This window comes from Sinocyclocheilus grahami, unplaced genomic scaffold (genome assembly GCF_001515645.1).
Source record: "Sinocyclocheilus grahami isolate Dianchi unplaced genomic scaffold, SAMN03320097.WGS_v1.1 scaffold50.1, whole genome shotgun sequence".
NCBI lineage: Eukaryota > Metazoa > Chordata > Actinopteri > Cypriniformes > Cyprinidae > Sinocyclocheilus > Sinocyclocheilus grahami.
The window spans coordinates 400,651-406,960 of NW_015505229.1; the positions used below are offsets into that span (position 1 = coordinate 400,651).

Sequence of the window (6,310 nt, forward strand, 5' to 3'; positions counted from 1 at the left end):
GGGGGGGTTACATCTCTGGGGAGAAGCTTCTTTTCTCCTTCCTCATCAGGGAGACACAGAGAAAAGAGAAAGAACTAGTGTGCGCTTCTTCTCACAAAGAGGAGAGCTCCTTTCGTCCTTTATTCCAGCGTTTTTTTCCCTGAACGGGCAACAACAGGGGAGTTCTGCCGGGGAGACCATCGCAACCGGGTCGGTGTAAACGGCATGCGTTTGTGTGTGTTTGAGCGTATTGAAGAACTTGATGTGTGTCTACTTGTGTGAGGAAACTATCCTGTGATTTTTAATTTCTTCCCTTCTTGCTTTAGGCTGTTTGGGTTACCTCATGTGCACTCTTTCTTTCTAGCTCCCGCTTTCTGGCATTCCCCGTTTTCTTTTATTCCTCTAATAGAGGTTTGATCCTCTAATTGAGGTTTGATCCACCCTGGCAAGGCTACTCAGCAGGGATACAGTCTTTTCTTTGTGTTGGATGTTACAGCTGCCTGTGATGTTTCTAAACCTGGGATTTCCACACTTTAAATACTTTCTGAGCTCAAGGGGGCGGGTTCGAGACCCCGAATGCAGCGGTGGGGTCATAGGAGCGGCGCCCGGGTCCTGCTCTTGAGGATAGTTTGCTTGTGTGGGTTGGAAAGAGAAGTATTTTCACCTGAACCCGTGGCTCTTGTTTTCTCAGCTGCTGTGAGCGATCAGATAAGGTGATTAGAGGATGGCTGGATCTTCTCCTCCCAGAGTTGTGCGTCACGGCTATCGTTTGTCTTTCTCTTTCCTCTGGTTTGGTGTCCAGAGGAAGCGTTCCCACAGTGCTGGCTGACTCTTAGTCCAGGGAGCAGATTTGAATGCTTTTCATTGTGTCCCTCGTGTTTGTGTGCACGCGCGGCTTGTGGATTTGCATGTGTCTGTTTGCACGCGTGTGGTTGTGTGTTTCCAGTGGGGGAATGTTTATGGAACAGACTGTGTGTGTTTTTGTGTTGAGGGCTGTGGGGCATCTCTTACAAAGAAGTACTGTAGTGGTGTCATGGTACAGTGGTGATATCAGATGGTAATGCGCTTGTACTTTTTTACAAATTTTACTTGTAAAACAAAAGCCATGATATTAAAAAGCCATGGTAATAATGTGGCACTTTGATAGTACTGAAAGATTTTACCTTGATGCTATCATGGTACATATCAAAGACATCATGGTAATGGTACTTTGATATATCACAGTACCAAAACATACTTGGAAAATCACCATGGTACATGAATGCCATCACTGAACCGTCACTATGTTATGTACTATGTACTATATTACTATAGTCCATACCCAAAACAACATGGTAATACCATGATGTAATGTCCTGAAGTACAATAGAAATACCTTTCTTTCTGCGTTGTTTAAGTATTATTTATATACAATTTTAAAATTCATACTATTTTGCATTAGATTTTATTTTTATATTTTCAGTTTCATTTTAGTCTTACTTTTATGCGCTTTTGTCTTTTTTATATTTCTATTCATCTTTATTTTATTTTATTTTTTTCAGTTTTAGTCATTTTAGTAATTTAACTTTTTTCAGTTGCCCAGGCAACATTTCTATTTTTGAAGTTTTTAAGAGGTTTTTTTATCTAATATTTATATTTTATAATATTTCAGCTTCATTTCATATAACAAAAACATATATATATTTTTAATTTCACTTAACAAAAATATACCAAATACCATAATATGTTCCCTAAAACATTTATTTATTTAGTTAGTTAGTTATATGCTTATTTGGATAGGGACAATACAATAAACATGAAATCCACTGCACATAGAGATTATGGCAGGCACTAATTTGCATCTCATGCAATGCATGTCCCTAGAAAGGCTTTTCTAAAAAAATCAAAACATATATAAATAAGCAAAATAATTATAATAAAATAACTATCTGTACAAAAAATACTAATGTAGCAAATCCTTCATACAAAATCCTCGCATATTACAAACAGAATACAGAACAAACACATGCCCAAGTTTTATAGACTCTTCCAATCCTAATAAATAACTAAGGAACCATATGAAAATGTAAATATGCATACAGGTCTGGTTTATTTTGAGCCAGTCAATGTAAACATGGTTATACCATGGTAATAACATGACAATACCATTTTAATAGTTATATTCCATAGTGCTTAAAGATTACCATATTCATATACATTGGTACCATGTCAAAAGAGCATGATAATACCATGCCAATTTGATATATTCCACAGTGCTGAACGATTATCATATTCACATACAATGATATTTATATGGGATTACAACTGTACATGTCCTAAAATACTGTGGTATTACCACACTTCTTATACACCAAAGTACTAAAATCTTATCATATTCTTTTTGTATGGTACATGTACAAAAACCTTGATGATTTCATGTGCCTTTTTGTGAGTGATCTCTGCATGTGTGTGTTGCGAGCAGTGTGGGACAGGGGCACAGGGTGTGTGGGGGGGGGACTAGGAGGGCAGTGGGACTGCTTTAATCACTGAGTGTGTTGTCTGAGAGCAGTGGTCTGGAAAGAGCTGACTGGAGTTGCTCTGTGGGGTGAGGCTCTTCTGGGAGAGCTTAGAGCTCAGCTGTTAGCCGTGTGAAGAGCTACACAACCATTTGCCTAACCATTCAATGTCCCTCCGTTGGAGGGGGCCACTGGATTAGTGCCAGAAGCATTTGTGTGTGTGTGTGTGTGTGTGTGTGTGTCCGTGCTGCTTAAGGGTTTGAAAGGACAGGAGGTGGGCTAGCACATCTGCCACAAGTCTGTGAGTGTATGTGTGTGTGTGTGTGTGTGTGTGTGTGTGCGTGTGTGTGTGATTACCGGTTTTGGGTTGGGGGTGGACACTTTAGTCACAGTGATAAATGGCTTTTGGGCTGTCAGAAAGCCTGGACTTCAATGGCTGTGTCTTATATTTACTCTCTTCATGCACATAGCTGCATCTGATGTTCTTGCTGCAGCGCCTGAAGGCTTTTGAGCTCCTAGGCACAGGGAAATTGAACGGGAAATTACATTGCGATATACTTGGAACAGATTAACAGGAAGTACAGAAAAAAAGTCACATTTAATGAAAATCAGATTTGGCATGGCCCTGTTACAAAGGTTTGGGATGTTTTATTGGCTTTTTGGTGACAAATAGATGCTTGAAGTCGACAGTGTTTTATTAAATGGAGTTTTATTGTGGTATTTATCATAGTTATTTTGTGGCAGTTTATAATATGGACTTGTTTTGCTAGACGGAAATAAATATATTTGGATCTCGTATGAGAGATATTTGGAACAGCTTTAATGTATTTATGGCACATACACTACTGTACAAAAATGCAAAGCTCAACTGTTTTCAGCGTTGGTTATAATAAGAAATGTTTCTTCAGCACCATATCAGCATATTATAATTTATAATGGATAATGTATCACTGAAGATTGAAATAATGGTTGAAAATTCAGTTTTGCCATCACATGGATAAAGTACGTACATGTTAAGTAAACTTAAAAAATTTTACCGACCCTGAGTGTTTCAAAGGTAGTGTAGGTTTGGATGTTTAATAGTGACAAAAAACTTTTTGGTGACAAATGCTCACAGTCTGCCATAGTTTATTCAATATAATAGTTGTGTTAGTTTGTAATACAAGCTTGTTTAGCTAGACAGAGAAATTGAACAGGGGGGTTATATTGGAATAACTGGAATACCTTAACAGGACATACAGGCAAAATGGCCACATTTAATAAACATTAGATGTAAATTAACACATCCTTGTCACATAAGTTTGGATGTTTTAAATGCTCAAAGTCTGTGGTAGGTTTCACGTTGACTTGTTTTGTTCTGAAGTATGAATGAGATATTTTTGTCTCTCACACCATGTCCTAGCCAGGCTCAATGCAAAACCATGCTAATATGCTCATGAACGTCTGAATGGTAGTGTATAAAAATTTCTAAAGCCATACAACAACAACAAAATGTAGGTTGTTCTTCACTGAAAATTATTAGAAAAATCCCCCCTGTGAGCTGTTAACTACTGCAGCCAGATCATTCAGTCAGTAAGGATTTGATCAGTTAATCATTCAAACTAATAATTCAAGCAATTCGTAAAAAAATATCTGACTGAAAAGAACAATGTATTCACAGATCTAATAATGAACTCTCATGACTGTGCCAAGGAGAAATAGAGCAGCTGTTCAGAATATCAGTGAGTAACAACTTAAATATCAGGTCTGTTCGTCACACAAAGCTGTTTTATTCAGAGGATTTATAATATACATTTGTTAGGTAGCTCAAGAGCAACTGCTTTTAAGATACATTTATGGTGCTTTTGCTTTTTTGAAGCGTGAAAGTTATAGCCCTCGTTCATTGTAATTGTATGGAAAACACAGCCAGTTACAACACAATCGAAATATCTCTTTGTAAGTTCCTGTTCCACAGCAGAAAGAATGTCATACAGGTTTGGAAGGACATGAGAATGAGTGAAAATGTTAATTTTTGGATGTCCTTTAAGGTAGTCTAAGATGATTTATTAGCTTGAAACCAGGTCTGAGGTATGACAGTCTAGCTAATCAACAGTCTAGACCAGCTGCCTTTTCAAACTGGTTTTAACTTGATTATCCAGCTGGGAGTGAGTTAAGAAACAAGAGACAGAAAGTGTGAGGAAATGAATGACACTTGCCGCAGAGGAAAGAGAGATGTTCCCGATGAAATAGAGAGAGAGAGAGGATGCAAAGATAAACAACAGATGGTGAATGTGTGTTCCTACTCATCAAAGACACCGGTGGCTAGAGGTGTGCGTGTCCATCACGTCTCTGGTGACCAGGGTAACGCAGGCGAGGGGCCAGGCGCTCGCTTTATCACAGACCCCCCACCCTCTTGAAGGGAAACGCAAGCCCCCGTGTGCCACACAGCGTGCGAGAAAGAGGCCCTGCTGAGGGTCTGACGGGTGCTGAAGCATAAACAAATTCAGACGAGGATGTACACAGTAATGGCCAGTAGACTAAACAGTGTGAACACACAGACACACGTCACATAAGGCAGCTCCACAGATGCAGATATGTGTTATTTAAAGAGATAATCCTCTAAAAACGAAAATTCTGTCATTATTTACTCCCCCTCATGGCATTCAAAAACTGTAAGACTTTGTTTGTTCTTTTGAACACAAAAGAAGATATTTTGAAGAACCAAATGGTCTTGGGTCCCATTGACTTCCATAGTATTTTTTGTCCATTTTCTCCATCCGTCATGCAATAAAACTAGATGAAATGACCAAGTGAAATTAACAAGTGTCCATCCATTCATCCATCCACCCACGCTGTGATTTTTGTTGGTTCTGTCAGTTTTGCTAAGTCAAATGGGTATATTCACACTTGGTCATTGCATGTGGTTTTATTCCAACTGTAAATGTCCTCCAGGATGCAACACATGCCTTTTGGCCAATCAGATTGCATGGACAGACCTAACTATTGTATAAAACAGCATTCAGGCCTTTTAAGTGGGCAGCCTGGGGTCTGCAATATTATCATTCCTCTAGTCAGGCAGAACAGCTACAAGCTCTTGAGTCCTGGGGAGCTCGCCAAACACGCAATGCAGCAGCGGAAAATTCAATTACGCGGGCCTAAAAACAAAGAACGCTATCTTTATGATGGGACAAGCAAAGCAAATAGAGCCTTGAGTGTGGAATGGCAAATTGAGGAAGATGTTTATTATCCAAAAATGTTGCAGATTGAAGATCAGTTTAGATTTTTATTCTTTATTTCAATAACCCAAAATGGCTCCCAAGCATAGAAAAAAAGACATTTGGCTTGATTGAAGACATCACACCACAGAGGAGCCACAGGGCACAATTACACCAGGGTTGTTTTGACTTCTACTTCGCTTTTCTTTGACTTATAGCCATAGCAGCCCCATCCCAGTGACACGCTCACCAGCCAAGTGGTTTTGTTTTTCTAATAGATAAGTCAGCACAAATGGGCATTTTCCCATGCGGAGACGTATGGCAGACTGCTTTTATATGTAGTCTTGTCTCGCATGGCTAAGCAGATGGAGACCGCACATCAGCGGTCCATTAAAATGAGGTTGTTATAGTTACATTAGTCGTGTCTCATATGGTTTGAGATCATTACCCCTGAGGAGAACGAGTGTAATTGACGTAGTGGACGTTTTTTTCACTTCTCAGCTTGACATTGGCATTTTATATCAGCAGTGTAATGCCCAGAGGCACAGTACAGTCATGCCATGCGGTCACCGTCTTACGGCGTGACACTCTGCTGTGACACATTGAAACACACCTGCTGTCTGTCTGTCTGTCTGTCTGTCT

General features: G+C 39.4%; 1 protein-coding gene across 5 annotated transcripts in view; it reads left to right on the forward strand.

Annotated features, from left to right (window-relative positions):
- The window catches only part of LOC107583109 (SPRY domain-containing SOCS box protein 4-like), a 59,176-nt gene that overhangs the window by 4,214 nt on the left and 48,652 nt on the right, over nucleotides 1-6,310 (forward strand). The window contains exon 1 of one of the 5 annotated variants that reach the window (XM_016269206.1): nucleotides 17-195. The exons of 3 other annotated variants lie outside the window; for them this stretch is intronic. The gene's annotated coding sequence lies outside the window, so the exon portion shown is untranslated. Of the gene's footprint in view, nucleotides 1-16; nucleotides 196-6,310 lie in introns of those variants that run through there. One more of the 5 variants, XM_016269205.1, reaches the window with a different exon arrangement.